Raw genomic sequence first — 13,498 nt, 5'->3', positions numbered from 1 at the left:
GCTGGTTCTTGGCCATTGTCGATGCTCTGGTAAGAAGCTGCGAGGCAAAAGTGCTTGATTGGCTAGGCTAAGCAAATCTGGTCAAGATGAGTGCATTCCTTGCATCCCGGGCAGCAACGTTCTCGCGTACTGCTGCCGCTGGTTGATGGGCCTCTGCAAGATGTTCGTTTTCGCTCTCCTCCTCCTCCTCCTCCTCCTCCTCCTTCTCATCTGAGCAGGATATGTGAGGAGCCATTTGGTCCTCAGGAATCTGTAAGCCACGACGCTGTGCCATGTTGTGAAGTGCACAGCAAACCACGACGATTCTGGAGACCCTGGCTGCTGAGTACTGCAGGGCTCCACCTGATCTATCCAGGCATCTGAACCGCATCTTCAGCAAACCGATGGTTTACTCATTATGGATCTGGTGGAAATGTGGCTGGAGTTGTAGCTCTCCTCAGCTTCATTGGCTGGCCTCCTCAACGGCGTCATTAGGCACGTCCTCAGGGGATAGCCCTTGTCTCCAAGTAGCCATCCGTTAAGGTGGTCTGGCGGACTAAAGAGCGGAGGCACACTAGACTGGCACAGGATGAAGGAGGCATGACAACTGCCAGGGTATTTGGCACAAACATGCAAAATTTCCTTCTTGTGGTCACACACCAGCTGCACATTGAGGGAGTGGAAGCCCTTGCGGTTGACAAAAATACCTGGATTGCGATGGGGTGCCTTAAGGGCCACATGTGTGCAGTCAACGACGCCCTGCACCCTTGGAAAGCCTGCCAGATTACCAAATCCAACCGCACGCGCCATGACACTTGCTTGATCCTTGGAGAAATGGATGTGATTGTGCGCGATGGCAAAGAGGGCATCGGTTACCTGCGTGATGCAAGTGTGTGCAGCCGCCTGGGAGATGCTGCTGATGTCTGCTGCTGATCCCTGGAATGAGCCAGAGGCAAAAAAGTTGAGTGCGGTGGTGACTTTGACGGGCACTGGTAAGGGGTGTCCACCTGCTCCTCTGGGCTCCAGGTCTTGCTGCACCATTGCGCAGATGTCACCCAGTACCTCTCGCGAAAGTCGGAGCCACCTTTGGCACTGTTGCTCAGTCATGTGGAGGTAGCTGATCCTCTGTCTGTAGACCCTGTTTGGGGGGTATCTCCTGTGCTGGCCTGTGCAGCTTCAGGTGGGTGAGCAGCAGCTTGGCGCTCCTGTTGTTGCTGCTGCTGTTGGTGCTGCTGTTGTTCATGGTTCTGCTGCTGCCGCAGCTGGTCTTCGTCCGAATCTGATGTCCAGGAGGAAAGAAAATAAATGGTTCCCATGCTTCTGGTATATGTCTCAGTTGAGGAAGCGCTCAGTCAAGGTGGGGAGAGGGGTTTCCCAGGAGGTCACACTGGAGATGGGTGTCAGGCTCCAAACTTCCACAGCTATGGTTATGCCTGCTAAAAGTTCCCCCAGACCTGAGACAACAAAGTTCTGCCACCTGCAAATGATGACTGATCAAATCTCCTATTTAATGGAGGAGCTGCAGCTGATAGTCAGCAATCAAATTGTGCTGCCGCCAGGTTTCACCATCGTGTTTCAGAGGAGGCGTGCATCACGTGGGAAAAGTCTTAAAATTGGAAAGGCCTCTGAAAATGGGATTATAGAGGCAATTCAGTGGTTGTTAACGGCCTTAAGGACGGGATCAGAAACCATTTGAGAAAATTGCTTGGATGCAGGATGGAGGCAGGGTCAGGCCCGCCCACCACTTTTTGCAATTTTAACACCCCACACGCCTCCATTCCCGCCTCCTCGGGCCTGGCAAAATTGAGCCCGTTAACTCTGTTTCTCTCTTCACAGATGCTGCCTGACCTGTTGAGTTTCGCCAGCATTTTCTGTTTTTATTTCAGATTTCCAGCATCTTCAGTATTTTCTTTTTGTTTAAAAAAAAAGTAGGTTGGTATAGATGATTGTAGCCAAGTGAAAACATCATGAGCACTTTGGGAAAGTAGATATTTACGGGCATGATACCATGTTGGTCGTCACTAATGAGCTGCCATTGACAGAGTTGAACCACTTTCTGTAGTGTAGGCCATAGCATTATGGCTAGGGACCCGGATGGCCACTGTCACCCCCTGTAATTTAGTAACACCAGCAGTCTAGTGGAATTGGGCAGCCCTGGAATGCTGTTGCTGCTGGTCAGTGGGAAAGGAGTTGAATGTATCAGTACTCCTGAATAAAACATCAGTCACCTGTTTGATGAATCAATGAACAGCAAACTGCTACTGATGTCCCCTGCATGAGCCTATAAAGGAGCTGGAGACATAAACATTGTAGGTTGTGATCACGTTACTGGCTCCTGACAGTTATGGCCATATGTTTGAGGGTATCTGCAGGTTTTCTTGAAGCAGATGGCATAGCTCTGTAACTCGCAGCTAAACCCAAACCTTTAGAAGCAGTGCCCTTCAGTCAGTGCCAGATAACTGTACCTGTGCTTGTCGATGTGATGCACGGTATGGTGGCTGGTCTACACAGTATGTTTTCGGTGCTCTGTCAGAACCTTTTCTGCACCTGCTCATTCATCTTTACTAAGTCAAGTGACAAGGGAGCCCAGAAAGCAAATTCATTTTGCAGTGAACTTTCTGTCTCTACTAACTAATGAGGCTCCATGCTGGGATTGCAACCTTGCAAGTTTGGCCATTATAAGTATACTGGGACAAAACTGAACTTTGCGTATAAAGAATTTCATTTCCCTTTTAAATGACTGACAATAAGACTAAAATTCTTGCTTATAATTGGGGGAAGAGGCAAACTTCATTCTTTTCTGGACACAAATAAATTGAAATGGTAAATATTTCAAACAATCTCTCCTTTTCCTTTCAGGTTACATTTGAATGAACCTTGTATTTAGAGTTTTCTATGCTTTTAATACTCTGACAGAACATTTTGCCCAAAGTTTTCAAAACAAAGAAAGACTCTTACATGGTGGTTGGGAAGGGGGTGGGGGGGGGGGAGCGGGTACGCAGGAAGAGGAAAAGTAGATAGAATAGTACCTCACTAAAATGGTGAGGTCTCAGTATCCCTCAGTCCAGGTTCTGCTGTGTGATCTACTAATATTGAGTATCCGAAGGACAGTTGAGGAAAGACATCAACACTGGTAACGGATTGAGCAATACCTGCAATAATATCCGCAATGACTATTAAAAGTACTGAAATGGACAGAACAAGAGAACATTATTTTTTTTAATAATAATTGTTTCACCGATTCTGATTTAACAACAATTGTAAAGTATCAGGAAAAGCAGCTGGCAATATTTAAAAGAAGTGGGCATGTAATGAATCTTCCGATGAATCTGGAATAGTATGGGAAGATTAGCTGACCAAAAGGATAATCTATTACCTTCTGCTTTATATAGCTAGCTCTCTGTTCCTTATTCTGACATACAGCCTACTAATTATACAATTATATTAATAATTTAAAAGATTTAGTTTCAAAATTTTATGGTAACAGTGCAGCAGCTGCTTCTATAAGTGGTTATAATGTTTTAAAAAATGAAAGGGCCTGACCTTTCTCCTTAAATGGACTCAAAATTTTGCATTAATTTTTAATTGAGCCTCAAAGGTCATTAATCACTTCCACTATGATACTGAAAACGTAAAACTGCCACAAGTCTTTTAAAGTATAGAAACCCCACATCTTGTTGTCACAATTTGTTTTCATCCTTGAAGATTATCACATAATACATGAATTCTTCTTATTGTTTTATTTCAACTGATAATTACATACATAATTGTTATCCATGATAAATAAACCTTTGTTCATTTTAATGCAGAAATTCTTCCTCACATTGAGCATCTAGTGAATGATCAGTATATTCCTACATTACAAAAGTGACTACACTTCAAAGAAGTACTTCATTGGCGGTAAAGCACTTTGGGAGGTCCAGTGGTCATGAAAGGCGTTATTTAAATGCAAGTCTTTCTTTCTATATAGTTAAACAAATACGAATAATTATAAGAACATAAGAACATAAGAAATAGGAGCAGGAGTAGGCCATTCGGCCCTTCAAGCCTGCTCCGCCATTTAATAAGATCATGGCTGATCTTCATCCTCATCTCCACTTTCCTGCACTATCCCCATATCCCTTTAATATACAGAAATATATCGCTCTCTGTCTTGAATATACTCAACGACTGAGCCTCCACAGCCCTCTGGGGTAGAGAATTCCAAAGATTCACCACCCTCTGAGTGAAGAAATTTCTCCTCATCTCAGTCCTAAAAGGCCGACCCTTATTCTGAGACTGTCTAACGTCTTGACTTTACCAGAGAAAGTAAAAGCAGCAGTCGATCAGAAGGCGAAAACATTGGAGTAGAGTTTCTGCAGGCTTCCCAAATTTCCTGCCGGAACTTGGGTGGAAGTTTGGCGGAAATCACGGAGAAATGGCGGCAATGGTTGTTTCACCAAAGTTATGGTGGGCGAAGGGGAAATCCCCCAAGGAAATGAATTATTATTGTGACTAAATTGGGTTCATGATGAATTTATAATTATTTGAAAACTTTAATTTCTCCCAAATGCGGTGCTTAATTATTAAACTTGGGTAGCAAACTGTACAAATGCACTTCACTCACCAAGCAAATCTCAGGACATTTCTGGCCTTGGAATTTGGACAAAGGTGCTGACGAGGTATCTGAAACCTCCTGGGGTGGGAGAGGACATTTCCTCTGTGCATCATAAAGTCATAAACTTATTCTTTATAGGTGGTTTTATGACATTTTCACACATAGCAGAGAAAACTTCCCTATCTGCCTATACTGAGCCTGTGTAAAATGGGAAAAGATAAAAAATTGCATGAGAGCTAAGACTTCAAGAAGACATAGACAGGCTGGTGGAATGAATTTCACATGTGGCAGATGAAATTTAACACAGAAAAGTGCAAAGTGATACATTTTAGTAGGAAGAACGAGGAGAGGTAATATAAACTAAAGGGTACAATTCTAAAGGGGGTGCATGAACACTGTGACCTGGGGAAATGTGTGCACAAATCGTTGAAGGTGGCAGGGCAGGTTGAGAAAGTGGTTAAAAAAGCATACGGGGTCCTGGGCTTCATAAATAGAGGCATATGGGCTGGATTTTGCCAGCCCTGGGGAGGCGGGTTTGGAGGCGGGACTGCCGGGAAAATGGCAGAATTTGGGGGCGGGTGCCCAACCCGCCTCCATGCCATCTTGCCAGGAGGCGGGTAGCTGACCCACGCCGGGTCACGCTTCCTCGAGGCGAGAAGGGGATTATTGCCAATTAACTGCCTGTTAACAGGTAGTTAACAGGCAGCTTTTTGGCTAATCCCTATTTTGAGCCCTGAAGTGTGGGCTTCCCAATTGCTCCGAACCTCGCCAGGGTCAGCGAGGCGGGCCATCGGTCTGCGTGGGTCGGAGGGGCCGAGATGTCCGGTGTGCAGGTGAGTAATGGGTGCATGTGTGCAGATAAAGTGTGTGAGGTGTGTGTAAAGTGTTTTAATAAGTTTTACTTACCTTTACTTCTTCCTGCAGGCTTCCTCCCTTCAGGTCTCGGGAGTCCCTCAGCTCACCGGCACAGAAAGCAGAATGGCCGCTGAACTGTCAAAAGCTGCAGCCTTCTGCTTTCTGGTCAGGAAGGCTTTCTAATTGAGTCTTGAGTAAAGATACAACTTAGAAGACAGATTGTCAGTGTTTGACAGCTTCACAGAGCCATCAAACGATAACATTTCATCTGTCAAAAGCTCTTGACAGATGAAACAGCACTTGCTGACGTCACCTGTAACTGGCTTTCCCTTAATTGGCCTGCTAAGCCCGCTGGGCGGGCTTAACAAGGTCAATCAAGGGAAAATAGCGTGGGTTGGCCACAAGTCGACAGAGGCGGGACTAAAACCCAACAAGTGGGAGTCCCGCCTCCAAAAGCTCCCCATTGAAAAAATCCAGCCCATAGAGTACAAAAGCAAAGAAGTTATGATGAACCTTTATAAAACACTGGTTCGGCCTCAACTGGAGTATTGTGTCCAATTCTGGGCACCACACTTTAGGAAGAATGTGAAGACCTTAGAGAGGGTGCAGGGAAGATTTACAAGAATGGTTCCAGGGATGAGGGACTTCAGTTATGTGGATAGACTGGAGAAGCTAGGGTTGTTCTCCTTAGAGCAGAGAAGGTTGAGAGGAGATTTGATAGACGTGTTCAAAATCCTGAGTAGTCTAGACAGAGTAGATAGAAACTGTTCCCATTGGCGGAAGGGTCGAGAACCAGAGGACGCAGGTTTAAGGTGATTGGCAGAAGAACCAAAGGTGACACGAGGAAAAACTTTTTATGCAGCGAGTGGTTAGGATCTGGAATTCACTAGCTGAAAGGGTGGTGGAGGTAGATTCAATTGTAGCTTTCAAAAGGGAATTGGTTAATACCTGAAAGAAAAAAATTGCAGGGCTACGGGGAAAAGGCGGGGGAGTGAGACTAGCTGAAGTGCTCTTGCAGAGAGCCGGCACGGATTTGACGAGCCGAATGGCCTCCTTCTGTGCTGTCACCATTCTATGATTCTATGATTAAACCTCAAAGATCCAATAAAGATTAATGGTACAAAGGCAAAATACTGTGGATGCTGGAAATCTGAAATATAAACAGAAAATGCTGGAAATACTCAGCAGGTCAGGCAGCATCTGTGGAGAGAGAAACAAAGTTAACATTTCAGGTCGGTGACCTTTCATCAGAACTGGAAAATGTTATGGATGTAATAGGTTTTAAGCAAGTCCAGAGGCAGGGAAAGAGAAGTGGGGGAGGAAAAGGGAAGGTCTGTGATAGGGTGGAAGGCAGGAGTGATTAAATGACAAAAGGGATGATGGTGCAAGGCAAAAGAAGGTGGTAATGGGACAAGTAAAGAAACACAAGATGGGTCCAGAGGAGGTGTAAATGGCAACAGTAGAATCATTACCAGCACCTGCTGTCTGAAAAAAATGGGAGCAGTGATAAGATTGATGGTGGTGGGCAAAGAATATCCTGAAACCTGTGTGTTTTGGACAAAAAAAGGTATGAAGCTCAAATAATTCCAGAGATAAAAGGTATGTATAATTATGCACAGTAATAGGTGAATGCTTACATTTTGGGCCAGAAATTCGGGTCGGAGGCTTCCCGCGGGTGCAAGCCCCCGACCTGCACTTACCTAGCGCGCCGGCCGTTGTGCTGTGGGCCTGCGTGGGATTCCGATCCTGGGCCTGCTCCAGCTGTCGGCGCACAGTGCTTGTGTATCCCAGGGGCGCAGTTAGTTCAAAGCATCCCCTGGGATCACGTGGGCCATGGAGAGCCAATCGTAGCAGTGAATCTCTATTCATAGATTTGACCGGAAGACCGGTCAAATCTATCAATAGAAATCGGCCCCAAAACCTAACTGAAACTTCAAATAATTTTTTTTTTTTAAATCACATTTTTAAAATAACTATATAAATTACATAAAATAACTATTTTAAACAATAATTTAAATTTTTGAAAAATTAATTACAGTTTTTAACAGGGCTAAAAATAAATTTACCTTTCTTTAAAGTATTTAAAAATAATAAACCTGTGGAAAAAATGTTTTAATTTTACTGAATTCACCACTTACCTTGTTAAAAGCAGGCCTTGCGACTGCTTTTTAAAGCATAGCTGCTGGAGACTTACTCTCCCGGAGAAACCTGGAAAATAAACGGAAGTTCTAGGGGTACGCACTGCCTCTCCAGCGCACGCGTTCGACCTGTGAACCCCTTCCTTCAAGGGAACGGAAGTTCCGGTTTCCCGCGTATGCGCAGTGCCTGCACGAAACCGGCACTTTCGTTGGGCCTGCGCGTGAGTACCCAGCGCATACTCACCTGTGGGAACCCGAATTTCTGGCCCAATATACCTTTAGAATCAAAGGGGAGAATGTACAAAGCCCTAATTATATGGATAATTTAAAATCTACTGAATAGATTCCTAAACACAAAAAGCATTCATGTCCATAAATAACAATTTTACAATGATAGATAGGTCTCATGAAAATGAACCTTTGAAATAATAAATAAAGTAAAGTTCAAACTGTTGAATTTAAATATTGTGATAAAATAAACAGTGAATGCAGGAATTCTGAAATAAAAACAGAAAATGTTAGCAATGCACAGCAGATCTGTTTTTGAGCAAGACAGGCTAATAACTTGGATGTGATCCTTCACCAGAACTCTGATGGAGGGCCTCACTTGAAACATTAACCTTTTTTCAGACACTGATCAACCGGCTGTGTATTAGCATACTCAGGACTTAAGTACTGCATATTTTAGTGGCAAATTTCATCAAGGCAAACACTAATTTTAGTGTTCTTCTTTAAAGGTTACATTTTGAATATTCCAATCCCCTCCTGAGAAGATTACTTGTTGCATTACCACCTTCTAGAGTAAAAATGTTTAACTGGGGTAAGGCCAATTTCAGTGGGATGAGAACGGATCTGGCCCAGGTAAACTGGAATCAAAGATTGGCAGGCAAAACGGTAATGGAACAATGGGCTGCCTTTAAAGAGGAAATAGTTCAGGTACAGCTGAGGCACATTCCCACTAGGGGAAAAGGCAGGGTAACTAAAGTCAGGGTTCTCTGGGTAATGAAAGAGACAGAGAATATGATGAAGCAGAAAAAGAGTGCATATGACAGATGTCAGGTTGCAAGTACATCTGAGAATCAGGCTATATATAGAAAGGTCAGAGGAGAAGTGAAAAAGAAAATAAGAGGGGCAAAGAGAGGGTTTGAGAATAGAATGGCAGCCAATATAAAAGGTAATCCAAAAGTCTTCTGTAGACATATAAATAGTAAAAGGATAGTAAGTGGAGGGGTCGGGCCGATAAGAGACCAAAAAGGAGACCTATGCATGGAGCTAGAGGGTATGGCTGAGGTACTAAATTAATACTTTGCATCTGTCTTCACCAAGGAAGAGGATGCTGCCATAGACATAGTAAAGGAGGAGGTAGTGGAGATACTTGATAGGATAAAAATTGATAAAGAGGAGCTATTAGAAAGGCTGGCTATACTTAACGTAGATAAGTCACCAGGAGCGGATGGGATACATCCTAGGATGCTAAGGGAATTGAGGGAGGAAATGGCGGAGGTACTGGCCATAATATTCCAATCCTCCTTAGATACGGGGGTGGTGCCAGAGGACTGGAGACTGGCAAATGTTACACCATTGTTCAAAAAAGGGTGTAACGATAAACCCAGCAACTGCAGTCCAGTCAGTTTGACTTCAGTAGTGGGGAAGCTTTTAGAAACAGTAATCAGGGACAAAATTAACAGTCACTTGGGCAAGTGTGGATTAATTACGGAAAGCCAGCATGGATTTGTTAAAGGCAAATCGTGTTTAACTAACTTGATTGCGTTCTTTGATGGGTTGATGAGGGTAATGCAGTTGATGTACTGTACATGGATTACCAAAAGTTGTTCAACAAAGTGCCACATAATAGGCTTGGCAGCAAAGTTGAAGCCCATAGAATAAAAGGGACAGTGGCAGCATGGATATGGAATTGGCTAAGTGACAGGAAACAGAGAGTAGCAGTGAACGGTTGTTTGTCAGACTAGAGGAAGGTATACAGTGGTGTTCCCCAGGGGTCAGTTCTAGGACCACTGATTTGCTTGATATATATTAATGACTTGGATGTGGGTGTACAGAGCACAATTTCATAATTTGCAGATGATACAAAACTTGGAAGTATAATGAACAGTGAGGAGTGATAGACTTCAGGAAGACATAGACAGGCTGGTGAAATGGGTGGACACATGGCAGATGAAATTTAACGCTGAAAATTGCGAAGTGATACATTTTGGTAGAAAGAATGAGGAGAGGACATATAAATTAAATGGTACAATCCTGAAAGGGGTGCACGAAGAGAGAGACCTGGGGGTATGTGTACACAAATCATTGAAGGTGGCAGGGCAGGTTGAGAAAGCAGTTAAAAAGGCTTATGGAATCCTGAGCTTCATGAATAGAGGTATAGAGTACAAAAGCGTGGAAGTTATGATGAACCTGTACAAAGCACTGGTTCGGCCCCAACTGGAGTACTGTGTCCAATTCTGGGCACCGCACTTTAGGAAGGATGTGAAGGCCTTAGAGAAGGTGCAGAAAAGATTTACAAGAATGATTCCAGGAATGAGGGACTTCAGTTACATTGATAGACTGGAGAAGCTGGGGTTGTTCTCCTTAGAGCAGAGAAGATTGAGAGGAGATTTGATAGAGGTGTTCAACATCATGAGGGGTCTGGACAGAGTAGATAGAGGGAAACTGTTCCCATTGGCAGAAGGGTCGAGAACCAGAGAACACAGATTTAAGGTGATTGTCAAAAGAACCAAAGGCGACATGAGGGAAAACTTTTTTACGCAGCGATTGATTAAGATCTGGAATGCACTGCCTGAAAGAGTGGTGGAGGCAGATTCAATCACTTTCAAAAGTTGGATGAGTATATGAAGGAAAGAAATTTGCAGGGCTACGGGAAAAGAGTGGGGGAGTGGGATTAGCAGAAACATAGAAACATAGAAGATAGGAGCAGGAGTAGGCCATTCGGCCCCTCGAACCATTTAATGAGATCATGGCTGATCATCCAAATTCAGTACCCTGTCCCTGCTTTCTCCCCATATCCCTTGATCCCTTTAGCCTTAAGAAATATATCTATAGAAACTTGCAGAGAGCCGGCATGGGCTCGACAGGTGAATGGCCTTCTTCTGTGCTGTAACCATTCTATGATTCTATGATAAGATTGTTTGACATAAAATGGCAGAATTTGATTGGTGAACTTAACGGGATCATGCCACATTCCTGTGTGTGCTATTTGTACACAAGCATTAACCTATTAATTTCAAATGGAATATTCCCGGTGCTCCTGGAAGCGCCCTGCATCCCTCTTGGGGCGCCGCCAGTCAATATTGCGGAGCTACGTCACTGTGGCATGTTGCACCGCGGTATTGCAGGCCTTCCTCCCCTTCTTAAAGGGGAGGGGCCTTGCGCAGTGCAACCTGGTGCCCAGCTGGGCCCCCGGGGATCAGGAGTGCCGGCAAAAGAGCCCGGCACTCAAGAGATGTGCCGGGCTTTGGAGCACAGCCGGCACTCCCCGGGGAGGGGGGGCGTTCAGGAGGCCGGGGATGGGAGCGCAGGGAGGTGCTGGCAGACAGCCGGCAACAAAAATGGCTGCCCCACACCTCGCCTTTAAATTCTGCCTCCCTGGCCGCAGGTAGGCCCCCCTGACCCCGTCGGACATAGTGTCCAGCAGTAAGTCAGGGGGCGCTCCCGAAGATCGCGGCTGGGGTGCGAGCGGGGCACTGCGCACGGCGATGACATCATCGCCGGCAGTGCAGTGCTGCAGGGCGCTACTGGTTAGCAGCGCCGCTAACCTCCCACTGAATTTCATGGGAGGTGTGGGCGGCACTGTGCCTCAGTGCTAGCAATTTTTTCCCCTTAGTCTTTTCTGCAACCTCGGAAGCCACTCCCACCACATTGCTAGTAACTATCACAACATTGACAGATTGGTCCTCTGATCTCTACTTGAACTGCCATCTATTACATCAGCATGGATGCTGCTTATACTGTCTCATCTTGGTCCTCAGAAGTGGACCAGGATGAGCCCCACCACCAGCAGCAGCAGCAACAACAACACCACCAACCTTCTCCTCAACGACCTGATGCTCCACAGGAGAGAGGGCATCAGCGCAGGGCTGCAGTGCGCCGGTGGCGATACCCCCAACACAGGATATACAGACAGAGGATGAGCTTCCTCAACATGAGTGAGCAGCAGTGCTAAAAGAGGTTCAGGCTATCGCACCAGGTCATCACAGACATTTGCAGCTTACTGGAGCAAGACCTTCAGCCCAGAGGACCTGGTGGCTGTCAAAGTCACCACCGCCCTCAACTTCTTCACCTCTGGCTTCTTCCACGGATCTCCATCGGACATTTTCAGCATCTTGCAGTCGGCCGCCCACAGATGCATCTTCCAGGTCACCGATGCCATGTTTGACAAGGCAGCCAATTATGTGAACTTTGCCACTGATGACGCCACAGTTACAGAGCGGGCACTCGGCTTTGCCACTGTGGCTGGCTTCCCACAGGTGCAGAGCGTCATCGACTGCACACATGTGGCCATCAGGGCACCCCCACATCACCAAGGTGTGTTAGTGAAACGGAAGGGCTTCCACTCCCTCAATGTGCAGCTGGTCTGCAACCATTGGAAGATCATCATGCATGAGTGTGCCAAATGCCTTGGCAGCTCTCATGACTCATTTGTGCTGCGCAAGTCCACCCTCCCTCAGCTCTTTGCACCGCCAAACACACTTACCGGCTGGCTACTTGGAGACAAAGCCTATCCACTAAAGATGTGCCTCATTACACCCTTGAGGATGGCAAGCAATGAGGCCAAGGTGCGTTATAATGAAAGCCACATGTCCAGCAGATGTGTCATAGAGCAAACAATAAGCATGCTGAAGATGCGCTTCAGATGCCTTGATAGACCTGGAGAAGCCCTTCAGTACGTACCAGCCAGGGTCTTCAGAATCGCCGTTGTATGTTACTGCACAACATAGCGCAGCAGTGAGGATTAGAGCTGCATGAGGAGCAAGGTGTATATCCCAGAGCCTCTTCAGAGGAGGAGCAGGTGGAAAACGAGGAGGAGGAGGAACAGGGGGAACCTGAGGTCCAGATGGCACCAGCAGCACAGCACATTGCTGCCCGGGAGGCCAGGGATGGCCTCATTATGGCCAGATTTTACTTAACTTCCTGCAATGCACCCATATGGCTGCCATATGCTGTGCCAAGTTCTCCCGCAACAATACCATAAAGCATCCCTGCAATGACCAAGCCATTACTTTCGCACTGACTCCCATTGCTGGAGGTTACGTAATGTCTCACCATTCACTCCAACTCACTAATCCACTTCCAAAGTAGCAGACAAAAATGGGCATGACTGGAAAGTGGTGAAAGTAGTTTTATCTGTGATATAACAGTAACGGAACCTTAACAAAAACACTTCTTTATGCATCCATGTGCTTACCCTTGTGCATCTGCTTTTGTGTCATTTTTCTTTTACACGTGCTTCTATGAGGTGCTACCCTTATGGCTTCAGCAGAGGTAGAGGAAGGCTACTCACTTCCCTGCTGTGACTGCATAGACACTTTTGGCGGATGTCCTCTGGGTTTTGGAGCCTGCGAGGGCCCCGCCAAAGTCTGCCCCTCGTGCGATTGTGCAAGAGCAGACTCGGCCATCGCGGTCGGAGGAAGCATCTGGGGTTCTGACTGGGGAGTGGTGGGGGTGGGGGGGGCCAATGGGGGAGAAGTGGGAGCGTTTGAGAGGAGCCCCCACATCCATGTCCTCTCTCACCATCATTCCTCTCATGGGCCACCCGCACTTCCCTGCTAGCAAGGAACTGGAGAGCACCTTGCTGCACATCAGTGGGGCCATGAGGACCCAAGTCAATGCTTAGATCCCTCCTAGAGAGGATGTCTATTGTAGTGTATGTACCGTTAAGGTGAGAACTACTTTTTACAGCTCCTGTATACTG

Source organism: Somniosus microcephalus, chromosome 17, assembly GCF_052327205.1.
Source record: "Somniosus microcephalus isolate GS21.2 chromosome 17, FLI_Smic_1.0, whole genome shotgun sequence".
Lineage (NCBI taxonomy): Eukaryota > Metazoa > Chordata > Chondrichthyes > Squaliformes > Somniosidae > Somniosus > Somniosus microcephalus.
The sequence above is the reverse complement of the archived record's forward strand: the minus strand, read 5'-3'. Positions refer to the sequence as shown.